The sequence below is a fragment of the Dendrobates tinctorius genome, unplaced genomic scaffold (genome assembly GCF_039654945.1).
Source record: "Dendrobates tinctorius isolate UK_male_01 unplaced genomic scaffold, ASM3965494v1 ptg000008l, whole genome shotgun sequence".
Taxonomy (NCBI): domain Eukaryota; kingdom Metazoa; phylum Chordata; class Amphibia; order Anura; family Dendrobatidae; genus Dendrobates; species Dendrobates tinctorius.
This window is the reverse complement of record NW_027361676.1, coordinates 12,113,640-12,132,028: the sequence shown is the minus strand read 5'-3', so window position 1 is coordinate 12,132,028 and position 18,389 is coordinate 12,113,640.

Genomic DNA, 18,389 nt, shown 5'->3' with positions numbered 1-18,389 from the left:
GAAGTTGGTTCTGGAGGAGGAGGGCTGAGAAGTTAGGAGGAAGGGCTCTGGCAGTTGTCAACCAAAACTGACTCTGATGTTATCAATCTTCTGCTTGAAAAATGAGGCAAAGTCTTCGGCTAAGATGAGTGGAGAGGGAGGGGGTGCTGGGGGATGGAGGAGAGAATTGAAAGTGTTGAATAACTGTTTACGGTTGTGAGACAGGGAAGATATGAGAGATGAGAAGTAGGTTTGTTTTGCTGCAGCGAGTGTGGCCTTGAAAATAGTGAGGCACTGCTTGAGTGCAATGAAGTGCATTTTGGAGTGGGATCTTTTCCATCTCCACTCAGCAACTCTGGTAGCCCGTCTCAGTAATTTGGTCAGGCTGGCATGCCAGGGCTGTCTGTTGATTTTGCGAGCTTTGGTATGTGTGAGAGGGGCAACCGATTCCAGAGCTACAGCTATTGTGGCGCTATATAGAGCGGCAGTGGCATCTGCATTGTGTAAGTAACTTATGTATGTAAGAGGGAGAAGGGATTCAGACAGTGAGTGTAGATCGAGGTGTTTAAGATTTCTGCGAGGGTGTGCAAGTTTGTGGAGTGGGGATTGTGTACAAGGAGTGGAGAGGGAAGAGAATTTAAGTAGGTTGTGGTCAGAAAGAGGGAGAGGGGAGTTAGAGAGGTTAGATAGGGTGGTCAATACAAAGGACTGGCACATGACTTTTTCCTTCCAAAGACCACACTAAGGACCAGAGGGAACTCAATATAGATGGGAGAAAGGCGATTTCAGCAGCAAAATGGGAAATGGCTCTTTATAGTTAGAGCAGTTAGACTGTGGAATGCCCGTCCACAAGAGGTAGTAATGGCAGACACTATAACAGCTTTTGAAAAAAGGCAGGATGAGTTCCTCAGTACACATAAAATTGTGGGTTATAGATAATTTAGTGCCGAAAAATGTTTAATTAGTGGAGAAAGGTTGAACTTGATGGACCTATGTCTTTTTCAACCTATGTAACTATGTAGCAATACATAAATAAAATTGTTAATAGCTAAATACAACTTGCACAAATCAGCTGCCTAGTGGTGGTATCAAACTGATGTGTAATTGTATGCCATATATCACTCTATTTTGTGCTTAAATTCTAAGTCCCCCGCTAATTAAAGTAATAAGTAGTAATACATTACCAATGCAAAATCATTAAGAAATTTTACATCAAGTAAAGAGGGATATAGATAAAGATGTCTTGTTAGCTACACATTTTACATTACTTTGAAAGGTGCTTTTTTTCCCTAAGCGGTGTCTTTAAAATGGGATTAAACAAGATTGCTATCCGAATACATTCAAATTCACTTTCCTTTATATACAGTATAATTGAATCTCAGAGTAACCCAAATATTACAGTTCAATAACATACATTAAAATGTACATATTACCACACTTTTACAGATGTTTATTTTCTGGTTGGTTTGCTATATTGCAGAGTAGACTATGAATAAGGGAAGATGGAATGACTAGTTGAAGGTAAATGCAGAAAAAGTTTGACATCTTTGTTACTGTGAACAGGAAGCTTGGCCAATTTAAAACAATGAAGAAAACCTCTTGGTGTAAGATTTCCTATACTCCCACAATCTCAGGGGAACAACTAAACAGCACTTCAGTGAGAAGCAGATCAATATTTACAGCTTTAACAGTTCTGAAGCCTGCTGTCTTGTTTCACATAGAAATTACTTTGTATTCAGGTAGAGAAATGCTGACACTACCATATGGAAATTCTGCCTATGAGGGACACAAACTGGGATGCAGATGTGATCAAAAGGATACTGAAAATAGCAGAAATGACAGAGAATGTTTTGTGTTACAAATGAATGGGTCCATTTCAAAGGCATTCAACTTTATATATATATTATTATTTTTATTATTATTATTGTGCATTTGTATAGCGCCATTTATTCCATGGCCCTTTACATGTGAAAAGGGGAAATATAGACAAGTATAATAAACATGTGTAAGACAAGGGATATACAAGTACATAAGGAGAGGGGACCCTGCCCGCGAAGGCTCACAGTCTACAGGGATGGGTGAGGATACAATAGGAGAGGGTAGAGCAGGTCATGCGGTGGTTCAGTAGACCGAGGATCATTGCAAGTTGTAGGCTTGTCAGAACAGGTGGGTCTTCAGGTTCTTCTTGAAGGTTTCCGCTGATGGTGAGTGTCTGATGTGTTGCGGCAGAGAGTTCCAGAGTATGGGGGAAGCACGGGAGAAGTCTTGTATGCGGTTGTGGGAAGAAGAGATAAGGGGAGAGTAGAGAAGGAGATCTTGAGATGATCGAAGGTTGCGTGCGGGTAGGTACATGGAGACCATGTCACAGATGTATGGAGGAGACAGGTTGTGGATGGCTTTGTATGTCAATGTTAGGGTTTTGAATTGGAGCCTCTGGGCAATAGGAAGCCAGTGAAGGGCCTGGCATAGGGGGGAGGCTGGGGAGTAAAGGGGAGACAGGTGGATTAGTCGGGCAGCAGAGTGTAGGATGGACTGGAGTGATGCTAGAATGCTAGAGGGGAGGCCAGAGAGGAGGAGGTTGCAGTAGTCGAGGCGGGAGATGATAAAAGCATGCACTAGTGTTTTTGTGGTTTCGTGGTTGAGGAATGAGCGGATCCGGGAGATATTTTTGAGTTTGAGGCAGCAGGAGGAGGCGAGGGCTTGGATATGTGGTTTGAAAGAGAAGCGCAGAGTCGAGGATCACCCCAAGGCACCAAGCGTGCGGGACTGGGGAAAGAGAGCAGCCATTGACATTGATGGATAGGTCTGGTGGAGGGGTAGAGTGAGATGGGGAAAGATGATGAATTCTGTTTTGTCCATGTTCAGTTTGAGAAAGCGAGCAGAGAAGAAGGCTGAGATAGCAGACAGACATTGTGGGATTTCGATCAGTAAGGAGGTAAGGTTGGGTCCAGATAGGTAGATCTGCGTGTCATCAGCATAGAAGTGATGCTGCAAACTGTGGGATTCTATGAGCCAAGCCAAAGGTATAGATGGAGAATAGTAGGGGTCCTAGGACAGAGCCTTGAGGAACACCTACAGACAGAGGGCGAGGTGAGGAGGTGGTGTGTGAGAGGGAGACACTGAATGTTCAGTCTGTTAGATATGACGAGATCCAGGATAGGGCCAAGTCTGTGATTCCAAGAGATGAGAGAATCTGTAGCAGGAGGGAATGGTCCATGGTGTCGAAGGCAGAGGACAGGTCCAGGAGAAGGAGGACAGAGTAGTGTCGCTTGCTCTTGGCGGTTGGTAAGCCGTTAGTGACTTCAGTTAGGGCAGTTTCAGTTGAATGATGCGGTCGGAAGCCAGATTGTAACCTGTCAAAGAGGGAACAGGAGGAGAGGTGGGAGGACAGTTCAAGATATACATGTTGTTCCAGTAGTTTTGAGGCGTAAGGGAGAAGAGATATCGGGCGATAGTTAGACACAGAGGATGGGTCAAGGGAGGGCTTGTTGAGGATGGGTGTGATTGAGGCATGTTTGAAGGATGAGGGAAACACCATTTGTAAGTGAAAGGTTGAAGAGGTGTGTTAGAGATGGGATGAAGACTTATATATATATACACATATATATATATCTGCAGCTGGTTTATTAAACCATGATTCATAAACCAGTCTAAAACAAACTAGATATAGTCAGTCTTATTGACCTAAATAAACAGTATACATTACAGTCCATATAACTTCAGAGTCCGGCTGCTGGGAAATTAGGGTTCAGCTTTTTTAATCAAGAGCCCAACTCTTTTGGTCAGCACACCTTCAGAGCACACCGACCAATCATTAAGTTCAGATGCTTCACTTTTACCTCCTGGAGGACACTCTAGGGTGAAGATATGGTGAATAGCCATCCTGCCCAACTCTTTCACTGGTTAGAATGAACCTGGTCCTGCCATGGAGGATTAACTAGAGATGAATAAATATTTTCACCAAACGTAACCGAATGCCATTAAAGTCAACGGGAGGAAGAAACAAATGCATACACAACATCTTCAAACGGCCCCAAAAGCTGCAAAACACATCAAATGAGGGACAGAAACCAGGAAAGTGGCCTAAATTCACCCACAGTGCAAATTCTATCATGGCACAGCAGCAATCAGCCATGTATGAGGTATTTGAGTCTGGGCCATCATTTACAGCTTTGAATTGAATGTCAAAGTGAGATGATGTGGTTGAGGGATAGGTGTATGCCACCTGTGCTTGGAGCCATGACACCACATGGAACAACTCAACAAGCTTTCATGCTCAGCCACATTCAGGTGGAACAAATATCAGTTTCGTAGACTACTATTGTCTGAAAACTCTAAGGATAGTAACACGGGTAGATGACTCAAAGGGGGTGGAGGCCTGACAGTCTCAGAGAAATACTGCTACAACACACAAGAGGCCCAACCAAGAGTCTCCACATTTCCAAAAATTATTGTCAGACACCACCAAAGTGGCATCAATTGCACTAGGGTAGAAATGGTATTATGATTAACAATCTCTCTTTCACTACAGCCAACCCAGCAGATGGACACCCAACCAGGAGTGTTGACATTCCCAAAAGTTAGGGCCTGACACCATTGAAATAGCATCAATTTCAACAGAACAGAAATAATATAATGGAGAACGATATCTTTTTCACTACAGCCAACCCAGCAGATTGAGAGACCCAAACAGGACTCTCCACATTTCCAAAAATTATTGGCAGACACTACCAAAGTGACATCAATTTCACCAGAGTAGAAATAGTATAATAGAGAACAATATCTCTTTCACTACAGCCATCCCAGCAGATTGAGAGACCCAAACAGGACTCTCCACATTTCAAAAAATTATTGGCAGACACTACCAATGTGGCATCAATTTCACCAGAGTATAATAGAGAGCAATATCTCTTTCACTACATCCAACCCAGCAAATGGAGTGAGCTAATCAGGACTCTCCACATTTCCAAAAATTTAGGCAGACACCACCAAATTGACATCAATTTCACAAGAGTAGAATTAATTTAATAGGGATCAACATCTCTTCCACTACAGCCAACACATCACATGGACACCCAACCAGGAGTAGAGTTGAGCGATACCGTCCGATACTTCAAAGTATCGGATCGGAATGGATCGGCCGATCTTAAAAAAAAGTATCGGTATCGCCGATTCCGATACCGGAAGTCCCATTCAAGTCTATGGGACTTCCGGTATCGGAATAAGAAAAATCCTGTTTTTCCCTTGTACAGCCTCTCTGGGGTCTGTACGGGCCTTTCGGGGGGCTGTGCCGGCCTGCCAGGGGGTCTGTGCAGGCTCCGGTGGTCTGTGCCGGCCTGCCGGGGGGCTGTGCAGGCTCCGGTGGGCTGTGCCGGCCTGCCGGGGGGCTGTGCCGGCCTGCCGGGGGGCTGTGCAGGCTCCGGGGGGCTGTGCCGGCCTGCCGGGGGGCTGTGCCGGCCTGCCGGGGGGCTGTGCAGGCTTCGGGGGTCTGTGCAGGCATCGTCCGATGGGACTACAAGTCCCATCGGGCGATGCCTGCTACCATGACAGTGATTGACACATTAGCCAATGATGGGACAGTAGTAGTCCCATCATCCGGCTAATGTGTTGAATGTAAAAAAAAAAAAAAAAAAAATTACATGCTACATACATGTTACATACATACAACATGCATACTACATACATGCTACATACTACATACATGCTACATTCATACTACATATATACTACATGCAACATACATACTACATATATACTACATGCATGCTACATTCATACTACATATATACTACATGCAACATACATACTACATATATACTACATGCATGCAACATGCATACTACATATATACTACATGCAACATACATACTACATATATACTACATGCTACATACATACTACATATATACTACATACATACTGCATGCTACATACATACTACATGCTACATACATACCACATACATACTACATACATACTACATGCTACATATATAATACATATATACTACATGCTACATACATACTACATATATGCTACATACATACTACATACATACTACATGCTACATACATACTACATATATACTACATACATACTACATACATACTACATGCATGCTACATACATACTACATATATACTACATACATACTGCATGCTACATACATACTACATGCTACATACATACCACATACATACTACATACATACTACATGCTACATATATACTACATATATACTACATGCATGCTACATACATACTGCATGCTACATGCATGCTACATGCATACTACATACATACTACATGCTACATACATACCACATATATACTACATACATACTACATACAATACATTCATACAATACATACATAGACATACAGTACATATAACATAGAGTAACATACTTACCAATACTTGTCACATTGTTCCCCGAAGCCATTGTCTTTTACGGAATAAATATTAACATAACAAACCACAAAAATACTCACCCACGATCCGAAGCAGTCCATGAGTGTGTCCCACGACGATCTTGGGTAGAGAACTGCAGCATCAGCTGTTGCTGCCGTTCTCTACGGGCTGCAGGAATCCAATGACGGAAGGTAGGTATCCTTCCGCACTGTATTCCTCCGCCACTTAAAAAAAAAAAAGTCCCTAGTCTCACTTTATGCCATTGCTGCATGGGAATTTCCCACACAGCAATGGCATAAAGTGAGACTAGGGACTTTTTTTTTTTTAAGTGGCGGAGGAATACAGTGCGGAAGGATACCTACCTTCCGTCATTGGATTCCTGCAGCCCGTAGAGAACGGCAGCAACAGCTGATGCTGCAGTTCTCTACCCAAGATCGTCGTGGGACACACTTGTGGACTGCTTCGGATCGTGGGTGAGTATTTTTGTGGTTTGTTATGTTAATATTTATTCCGTAAAAGACAATGTCTTCGGGGAACAATGTGACAAGTATTGGTAAGTATGTTACTCTATGTTATATGTACTGTATGTCTATGTATGTATTGTATGAATGTATTGTATGTAGTATGTATGTAGTATATATGTGGTATGTATGTAGCATGTAGTATGTATGTAGTATGTATGTAGCATGCATGTAGCATGCAGTATGTATGTAGCATGCATGTAGTATATATGTAGTATGTATGTAGCATGTAGTATGTATGTAGTATGTATGTGGTATGTATGTAGCATGTAGTATGTATGTAGTAGGTATGTAGTATATATGTAGTATGTATGTAGCATGTAGTATGTATGTAGCATGCATGTAGTATATATGTAGTATGTATGTAGCATGTAGTATGTATGTAGCATGCATGTAGTATATATGTAGTATGTATGTAGCATGTAGTATGTATGTAGCATGCATGTAGTATATACGTAGTATGTATGTAGCATGTAGTATGTATGTAGCATGCATGTAGTATATATGTAGTATGTATGTAGCATGTAGTATGTATGTAGCATGCATGTAGTATGTATGTAGTATGTATGTAGTATGTATGTGGTATGTATGTAGCATGTAGTATGTATGTAGCATGTAGTATGTATGTAGCATGCATGTAGTATGTATGTAGTATGTATGTAGTATATATGTAGTATGTATGTAGCATGCATGTAGCATGCAGTATGTATGTAGCATGCATGTAGTATATACACTCACTGGCCACTTTATTAGGTACACCTGTCCAACTGTGTGTTAAGACTTAATTTCTAATCAGCCAATCACATGGCGGCAACTCAGTGCATTTAGGCATGTAGACATGGTCAAGACAATCTCCTGCAGTTCAAACCGAGCATCAGTTTGGGGAAGAAAGGTGATTTGAGTGCCTTTGAATGTGGCATGATTGTTGGTGCCAGAAGGGCTGGTCTGAGTATTTCAGAAACTGCTGATCTACTGGGATTTTCACGCACAACCATCTCTAGGGTTTACAGAGAATGGTCCGAAAAAGAAAAAAAATCCAGTGAGCGGCAGTTCTGTGGCCGGAAATGCCTTGTTGATGCCAGAGGTCAGAGGAGAATGGGCAGACTGGTTCGAGCTGATAGAAAGGCAACAGTGACTCAAATTGCCACCCGTTACAACCAAGGTAGGCAGAAGAGCATCTCTGAACGCACAGTGCGTCGAACTTTGAGGCAGATGGGCTACAGCAGCAGAAGACCACACTGGGTACCACTCCTCTCAGCTAAGAACAGGAAACTGAGGCTACAATTTGCACAAGCTCATCGAAATTGGACAGTAGAAGATTGGAAAAACGTTGCCTGGTCTGATGAGTCTCGATTTCTGCTGCAACATTCGGATGGTAGGGTCAGAATTTGGCGTAAACAACATGAAAGCATGGATCCATCCTGCCTTGTATCAACGGTTCAGGCTGGTGGTGGTGGTGTCATGGTGTGGGGAATTTTTTCTTGGCACTCTTTGGGCCCCTTGGTACCAATTGAGCATCGTTGCAACGCCACAGCCTACCTGAGTATTGTTGCTGACCATGTCCATCCCTTTATGACCACAATGTACCCAACATCTGATGGCTACTTTCAGCAGGATAATGCACCATGTCATAAAGCTCGAATCATCTCAGATTGGTTTCTTGAACATGACAATGAGTTCACTGTACTCAAATGGCCTCCTCAGTCACCAGATCTCAATCCAATAGAGCATCTTTGGGATGTGGTGGAACGGGAGATTCGCATCAGGGATGTGCAGCCGACAAATCTGCGCCAACTGTGTGATGCCATCATGTCAATATGGTCCAAAATCTCTGAGGAATGCTTCCAGCACCTTGTTGAATCTCTGCCACGAAGAATTGAGGCAGTTCTGAAGGCAAAAGGGGGTCCAACCCCTTACTAGCATGGTGTACCTAATAAAGTGGCCAGTGAGTGTATGTAGTATGTATGTAGCATGTAGTATGTATGTAGTATGTATGTGGTATGTATGTAGCATGTAGTATGTATGTAGTATGTATGTAGTATATATGTAGTATGTATGTAGCATGTAGTATGTATGTAGCATGCATGTAGTATATATGTAGTATGTATGTAGCATGTAGTATGTATGTAGCATGCATGTAGTATATATGTAGTATGTATGTAGCATGTAGTATGTATGTAGCATGCATGTAGTATATATGTAGTATGTATGTAGCATGTAGTATGTATGTAGCATGCATGTAGTATATATGTAGTATGTATGTAGCATGTAGTATGTATGTAGCATGCATGTAGTATGTATGTAGTATGTATGTAGTATGTATGTGGTATGTATGTAGCATGTAGTATGTATGTAGCATGTAGTATGTATGTAGCATGCATGTAGTATGTATGTAGTATGTATGTAGTATATATGTAGTATGTATGTAGCATGTAGTATGTATGTAGCATGCATGTAGTATATATGTAGTATGTATGTATGTAGTATGTATGTAGTATATATGTAGCATGTTGTATGTATGTAGCATGCATGTAGTATATATGTGGTATGTATGTGGTATGTATGTAGTATGTATGTAGTATGTATGTGGTATGTATGTGGTATGTATGTGGTATGTATGTAGTATGTATGTGGTATGTATGTAGTATGTATGTAGCATGTAGTATGTATGTAGCATGCATGTAGTATGTATGTAGTATTTTTTTTTTTTTTTTTTTTTTTAACATTTAACACATTAGCCGGATGATGGGACTACTACTGTCCCATCATTGGCTAATGTGTCAATCACTGTCATGGTAGCAGGCATCGCCAGATGGGACTTGTAGTCCCATCGGACGATGCTTGCACAGACCCCCGGACATCAGCACAGCCCCCCGGCAGGCCGGCACAGCCCCCCGGCAGGCCGGTACAGACCCCCACAGGGTGCACAGACCACCGGCAGGCCGGCACAGCCCCCCGGCAGGCCGGTACAGACCCCCACAGGGTGCACAGACCACCGGCAGGCCGGCACAGCCCCCCGGCAGGCCGGTACAGACCCCGGGCAGTCCACACAGCCCCCCGGCAGGCCGGCAGAGACCCCCGGAAGGCCCAAAATGACGGCGCATCATGATGCGCACACACCGCGCATCATGATGACGTCAGGCTGTCAATCAACTTTGAACTTCCGATTCCGATGCCGACTTCCGATATTGAAAAAATATCGGAAGTCGGTATCGGAATTCCGATACAGCAAGTATCGGCCGATACCCGATACTTGCGGTATCGGAATGCTCAACACTAACCAGGAGTGTTCACATTTCTATAAATTAGGGCCTGACCCCACTGTAGTGGCATCAATTTCACCAGAGTAGAAATATAATGGACAACAATATCTCTTTCACTACAGCCAACCCAGCAGATAGACGCCCAACCAGGAGTGTTGACATTTCTAAAAATTAGGGCCTGACACCACTGAAGTGGCTTCAGTTTCACCACAGCAGAAATAGTATAATGGAGAACAATATCTATTTTGCTACAGCCAACCCAGCAGATGGAGAGACTCAATAAGGACTCTCCACATTTCCACAAATTATTGGCAGAGTCTAACAAAATTACATATATTTCACAAGAGTAGAAATAGTATAAAAGGAATCGACATCTCTTCCACTACAGTCAACCCATCACATGGATACTCAACTAGGAGTGTTCACGTTTCCAAAAATTGGGGCCTGACACCACTGAAATGGCATCAATTTCACCAGAGTAAGAAATAGTCTTATTGAGAATGATATTTCTTTCACTACAGCCAACCCTGCAGATGGAGAGGCAATCAGGACTCTCCACATTTCCCAAATATATTGGCAGACACCACCAATGTGACATTAATTTCACAAGAATAGAAATAGTGTAATAGGGATCGACTTCACTACAGCCAACACAGCAGATGGACACCCAACCAGGAGTGTTGACATTTGCAAAAATTAGGGCCTGACACCACTGAAGAGTCATCACTTTCAGAAGAGTAGAAATAGTATCATAGAGACAGACACGTCTTCAACTACAACCTACCAGCAGATGTAGACCAAACTGGAGACTTCAAATTTCAAAAACGAGGGCCTGAATTCATCGAAGTAGCATAAATTTCACTAGAGTAGAAATAGTATAATAGGGACCGACACGTCTTCCACTACAGCCAACCAAGCAGATGGAGACAAACCATGGCTGTTCCAAATTCCACAAACTTATGCTAACATCTGCAGCAGCAACAGCAGGCAAAGAAACCACACTAAAGATATCACTAGAGTTGAGCGAAACGGGTCGGTCAAATTCATAAGTCGCCGACTTTCGCTGAAGTCGGGTTTCATGAAACGAAACCCGACCATAGCATGAGGTCGGCCACGAGGTCGGCGACCAGAGCGCCAAAGTCGCGTTTCAAATGATGCTTCCAGCGCCCTTTTTCAGCCAATGAAGGAGGACGCACACTGTGGGCAATGCGATGACATGGGCATCGGTCACCACAATCTTTGAGAAGGGCATGCAAGTGATTGGCTTGCTTTGTGTGGCATCACAGGGGCTATAAAAGGGCGTGCACGCCGACCGCCATCTTACTTCTGCTGATCTTAGCATTAGGGAGCAGCTGCTGATTTTGAATAAGGGAGAGCGTTAGGCAGGGAAGAACAAAAAAACTGCTTCTGCTGTTAGCAATTTCCACTGTACAACACAACATTTTGTGTGCAGTGACAGAGGAGGCTGTATTTTTGTGCATCAGCTCTGTTGGTTATTAGGCTGCCTTATAAGGCTCCCTGATAGCTGCATTGCTGTTTGCACACTGCTGTGCAAACTGCTTTTTTAAAAGCAAAAATACTTTTCTTCCTCTTTTCTGCACAGTTACCAAGCGTTCATTTTTCCACACTTTCGTGTGCAGCAGTCCTGCTTATTAGGCTGCCTGCTGCCATACTTGGACTGAGAGCATCATTGTCAGCCTCCTAAAATCTCTAGGGAGCTTCCAATTCTCCCAAATACTATATACACACCTTGTGCCTGGTCATACACCTGCCTATTTCAGCCTGTTAAATTGAGGTGTAATCTATAGTGGGCCTGAGATAATAGCTCAGCCTCCTAAAATCTCTAGGGAGCTTCCAATTCTCCCCAATACTATATACACACCTTGTACTTTGTCATACACCAGCCTATTTCAGCCTGTGAAATTGAGGTGTAATCTATAGTGGGCCTCCGATAATAGTTCAGCCTCCTAAATTCTTTAGGGAGCTTCCAATTCTCCCCAATACTATATACACACCTTGCACCTGGTCATACACCAGCCTATTTCAACCTGTGAAATTGAGGTGTAATCTATAGTGGGCCTTCGATAATAGTTCATCCACCTAAAATCTCTAGGGAGCTTCCAATTCTCCCCAATCTATTATATAAAGCTCAAGTGTGTGCACTGTATGTATGTATGTATGTATGCATGTATGTCCAGGATTGGCATCCGCACCGTCGCAGCTACAGCCACAAAATTTGGCACAGTCACACGTCTGGACCCCGAGAGCGTCCTAGGCTATGTTGTGAGGCAAAATTTTAACCCCGCGCGTTCCAATTCACCAAACAATTTTGCCCCTATCTACATAATCGGGAAAAAGTGTGTGTATATCAAGCCCCGCCCCTCATTATGATGTCATAATGGTTGGCATGGCGACACTGATGTCATCATAGGTTGCAAGCTCCACCGCTCATTATGATGTCATAATGGTTGACTACGGGATGGAGGATGTGTGATTGGTATATGGGCACTGGACTATGGGATGGAGGATTTGTATGACGGGTATATGGACACAGGACTATGGGATGGCGGATATGTATGATGGGTATATGGGCACGGGACTATGGGATGGAGGATATGTATGATGGGTATATGGGCATGGGACTATGGGATGGAGGATATGTATGATGGGTATATGGGCACGGGACTATGGGATGGAGGATATGTATGATGGATATATGGGCATGGGCCTATGAGATGAAGGATGTGTGATGGGTATATGGGCAATCGACTATGGGATGGCAAATATGTATGATGGGCATATGAGCATGGGACTATGGGATGGAGGATGTGTGAGGGGTATATGGGCATGGGACTATGGGATGGAGGATGTGTGATGGGTATATGGGCATGGGACTATGGGATGGAGGATGTGTGATGAGTATATGGGCACTCGACTATGGGATGGAGGATATGTATGATGGGTATATGGGCACAGGCCTATGGGATCGTGGATATGTATGATGGGTATATGGGCATGGGACTATGGGATGGAGGATATGTATGATGGGTATATGGGCATGGGACTATGAGATGAAGAATGTGTGATGGGTATATGGGCACTCGACTATGGGATGGCGAATATGTATGATGGGTATATGGGCATGGGACTATGGGATTGAGAATATGTATGATGGGTATATGGGCATGGGACTATGGGATGGAGGGTAGATAAGTTGGGTATATGGGCACGGGACTATGGAATGGAGGATAATTATAATTTGTTATAACTATCCACAGTTAGTTACTATGCCCGGGCAGCGCCGGGCTCTTCAGCTAGTACTATATACACACCTTGTGCCTGGCCATACACCTGCCTATTTCAGCCTGTGAAATTGAGGTGTAATCTATAGTGGACCTGAGATAATAGTTCAGCCTCCTAAAATCTCTAGGGAGCTTACAATTCTCCCAAATACTATATACACTCCTTGTGTCTGGTCATACACCTGCCTATTTCAGCCTGTTCAATTGAGGTGTAATCTATAGTGGACCTGAGATAATAGTTCAGCCTCCTAAAATCTCTAGGGAGCTTCCAATTCTCCCCAATACTATATACACCTTGTACCTTGTTTTACAGTACCATATAGCTGGTGGTATTTTGGGTACATTTTTCCAAAAATGATGAAGTATGGTGGAAGAGGCCGTGGAAGTGGGCGGGGGTTGCCAGCTGGTACTGATGGTGGTGGGGGTGGTGGTGCATCTGCTGGTAGTGGCAAAAGCACAATAGCACCTAAGGCAGAAGGTGTTGAGCCTGCGTCATCGTCTGGCTCCACAAGGCCTCGAAGGCTCCCTTTTCTGGGAGTAGGTAAACCGCTTTTAAAGCTGGAGCTTCAGGAACAAGTTTTGACTTACATTGCTGTCACAGTCTCCAGCTCTCTCACCTCCTCTTCTGAAATTTCAAAAAATAAAAGCACTGAGTCGTCAGTGGAGGCTCCTGGTCAGGAACAACACCTTTCCTTGTGTCCTTTACCCCTACCAAAAGTGAAGGATACGGCAGGCCACACTACAGATTACTCCATGGAGCTCTTTTCACATACCATGCCTGGGTTATTAAGTCAAATCGTGAATTCCCCAGTCCAAGATGAAGCGGACATGGAGTGCACTGATGCACAGCCACTGCTAGATTTTTCTGCTGGTACATTCACTCAGAGCACTACATTGGCCTTGTGTGGCATCCGTCTGCGGTCTGGGCTGCGGCCAGCCAACACCCCGAGAAACACTGATACCCTTTACCCCTATACAGGGATCTAGATTTATAGCAGAGCCCAGGAGGCGCTGTCTGAATAGGAGCAGTGGCCAAAGCAGGACGGTCGCCAGAAAGGTGTTCCAAAAACAAGACAAAAACGTAGTGGTATCCGGGTCAAAACCAGTCAGGCAGCAAGATACAAAAACAGTAGACAGTAGCAGAGTCAGATTCAGGCCAAGATCAGAGTTATAAACCAGGAGGGCAGCAGAGGTACAAAATCGTTAGGCAGAAGCAGAGTCGGAAATCCAGGCCAAGGTCAGAGTCATAAACCAGGAGGGCAGCAGAGGTACAGAATCGTTAGGCAGAAGCAGAGTCAGAAGTCCAGGCCAAGGTCAGAGTCAGTCAGCTATAGCAATTCACACAGTAACACGCAGGGGAACCAAGAATATATCCGGCGGCTTGCAAGCCCAGTCCCAAGGTATTTGAGGGATCAGGTCATCCCTCACAGGCTCCCGGGCTGATGATGTCATCAGGACCGCCCCCAGGACCAGACCTAATGACAATGCACCAACCCCTTCATGACTGACAGTGGAGCGGAGTCTGTGTCCACTAGACGCCTGCGCAGAAGCCCTTTCACTGTTGCCGCCATCACTCGGGCGCGAGCCATGGCGCCTCCTAGTGGCTGAGGGCGGAACAGCAGGCCCTGAATTCGACGACGACATGTCAGTCCGGCGCCTCCTGGTAGCCGAGGCCTGAACAGCAGGCCCTGAGCCCGAGGGCGGCGTGACAGTCCATCGCCTCCTAGTGGCTGAGGGCGGAACAGCAGGCCCCGAGTCTGACAGCGACGTGACACCTTGCAGTGTACTGAGCCAGAATCTGACCCTGATGAAACTCAGGTGCCCCATCCCGCGTATACTATACCACCTTACACGGTAACACAGAGGAAGGTGCACATGAAATTGAAGAGAAGGTGATGGATGACCCAGTTGTTGACCCATCTTGGCATCCAATGGGGGAAGAGGGTGCCGCTGCCAATAGCGCAGAAGAGGAGGAGGAGGATCCGCAGCTGGCATCGACATCGCAACAGCTGTTTCCTGGCAGGCCCGTAGCAGTCCAAAAACGGTTTACAAAAACCCAAAACGTTGCAGGACAGCTTGGCCAGACGGTCAAATTAGCACATCGTGCAAGGCCTCAAAATGTCTTCCATCGTAGGAAGAGTGCAGTGTGACACTTTTTTGAACAAAATACTAATGATCAGGCAAAGGTTATCTGTAAGAAGTGCGCAAAGACCTTTAGCCGAGGGAAAAATCTGAGAAATTTGAATACCAGTTGCATTCTTAGACATTTAACCACCATGCACTTGCAAGCGTGGACGGACTACCAAACCTCACGTACCACATGTGCACCTGCTCCGAATGAAGGTAGTCAGCAACGCTACATCGCTTCCCCCGCTGTAAGCCCACCGGTTAGCACACCACCAGCAGCAAATGTTGAGGTGTCATCGCAAGGCCAAAGCAGTCAGGGAATCACAATGTTATTGCTATGAAAGACTGAATCTAGGCCATCAGCAAGACCACAAACACCATCACCATCACCAACCCTCTCTCAGTCTGCCATGTCCACCGCTGGTTCTACCATATGCAGCTCTCAAGTCCAGCTCACCCTACCAGAGACTCTCAGTAGGACAAGAAAGTACTCATCCTCTCATCCGCTTACACAGTGTTTGAACACCCACATTGCCAAACTAATCTCGTTAAAGATGATGCCCTACCGGTTGGTTGAAAGCGAAGCTTTCCGCGAGCTCATGGCCTACGCAGTACCACGCTATGACCTACCCAGTCGGCACTTCTTTTCTCGAAAAGCCATCCCAGCCCTCCACCTGCATGTGAAAGACCGCATTGCCCATGCACTCAAGCAATCAGTGAGTGGAAAGGTGCACCTCACAACAGATGCATGGTCCAGTAGGCATGGCCAGGGCTGTTACATGTCCATCACTGCGCACTGGGTTAATGTGGTGGATGCAGGGTCCACAGGGGACAGCGGTGGTGGGACAGTGCTGCCTAGCCCACGGTATAGGAAACAGTTGGCTGTAGGTAGAGATGAGCGACTTTGCCTTTTTTCGGGTCGAGTCGGATTTCATGAAACCCGACTTTCGCAAAAGTCAGGTAGAACGAAATCAACCGATTTTTGTGAAAAGTCGAAGGCCGACTGAAACACGAAACCCAATGCAAGTCAATGGGGAAGCAAAGTCGGCAGGGAGTGGAGGATAGGAAACACACCTACAGTGCCCTTTTGAATGCCAAAAACATCAATTCTTATTACTGAAGCATTTCAACCTTAATTTACTTCATAATACTAGTTATGCACTGAAAAATGGGGGTTATTTGGCTAAATTTGTGGGGGGGTAGTGCTGGCTCCAGGTTTTCATGTGCCCTGGGCCAAAGAGCGCCCCTTTAACACAAAGCACAACTCATGATGCTCCGATACGGTAGAGAAATAGCGGTATAGTACAATGAAAAATACTTCACTTTTTACATCTCATGACTGATATACATTTTAAATTCTCCAATAGCTCCAAAAACGGACAGTATATTACTCCATACAGTATTATGGCCACCATATAGTGCGCTATACAGAGTAATGAGGCCCAATATATTTCTCCATATAATGTTTGAAACAGTATATGATGAGCTCCACATAATGCTACAGTATATGTTGGTCCCCATGGATGAAGCTACACTGGCTTATGTGCCCAAATAATGCTCTATATATAATGGGCCCCATTTCTAATGCTCTAGTGTATAATGGGCCCTGTAAATGCTGCTCCAGTGTCTGATGTCCACCTTTGGAATGCTCCAGTGTATGGTGGGCCCCATATATCATTCTCCAGAGTATAGCGCTCCCCAAAAATTGCTGTCCCAACATTGAAAACAATTAAATAAGTCTCCTCAAATAAGTCTCCTCGCTATGGAATCCCTGTACTAGTCTGGGCGTACAGACGTGATGTCATTGCGCTCTCTGATCAGAATATCACTGTCAGGAAACGCGGAAGATGTCATGGCGGTGGAGAAGGGAGAGGTAAGTATTTCAACTTTGCAAGTGCTCTGATCCTGAGCAAGAAGGGGGGGCCCACTCGTTGGCGACGGCACTGGCACAGGGCCCCTCATAGTACTGCAGTGTGTCTGTACGGCAGGTGGGCCGAACCTGCACTTTCATCTGCACCTTCCTCTTTGTCACCGTGTAAGGTGGTACAGTGTATGGGAAGGGTAACCTGAGTTTCATCAGGGTCAGATTCTGGCTGTGTAGAGTGCGAAGAATGTAGTGGTCTGGGTCAATGTACCAGCAGAATCATCTAGCAGTGGCTGGGCATCAGTGCACTTGTGGTGCCCCCAGGAGTACGGATGCCAAAGTGGCATTACCTTCCTCCTAGGCAGTGTGATGTCATGCTTGGGAGCAACGAAGGATCTCTCTAGCAGTTAAACCAACACACAACACATTTCCCACTCCAGGCCAGCAGGGAGACCTCTGAACCTGACTGCTGAGGAGCTACTCTCTGTGGTCGGGAGGAGGTAAGTTAGGGCAGTCTGTAAAGGGAAGGGGAAGTGTGTGGACGTGAGAAGGGGAGCTGGTGGAAGAGCAGAGTTAAGGCTCACTTCTAGCTGGAGCGCATGGTCCAGATTCCGGTCTCCGAGTTTGTAGGGACACTGACGTTCCTGCAGCAGAAACCAGAGGAAGTAGCAGCTGTAAATGCTCTGTACCCAACTAAGGCTCGGAGGCCCCAGCAGCAACGTGTGGGAGCCAGAAGGAAAAGGCTATGGCTGCCTGCCATACAAGAAAGTTCCATGAGAGAGTCAACAGGGGGAACTTCATTGAACTCAGCACTGCGAGTACCTCAGATAAGCGCTAGAACGGAGGCCACACTACCTATCTGCAGAGAGAGAATTCCAAATTGGCTTCCAGTCTGACCAACTCCTTCTCCATCTGTACTCTG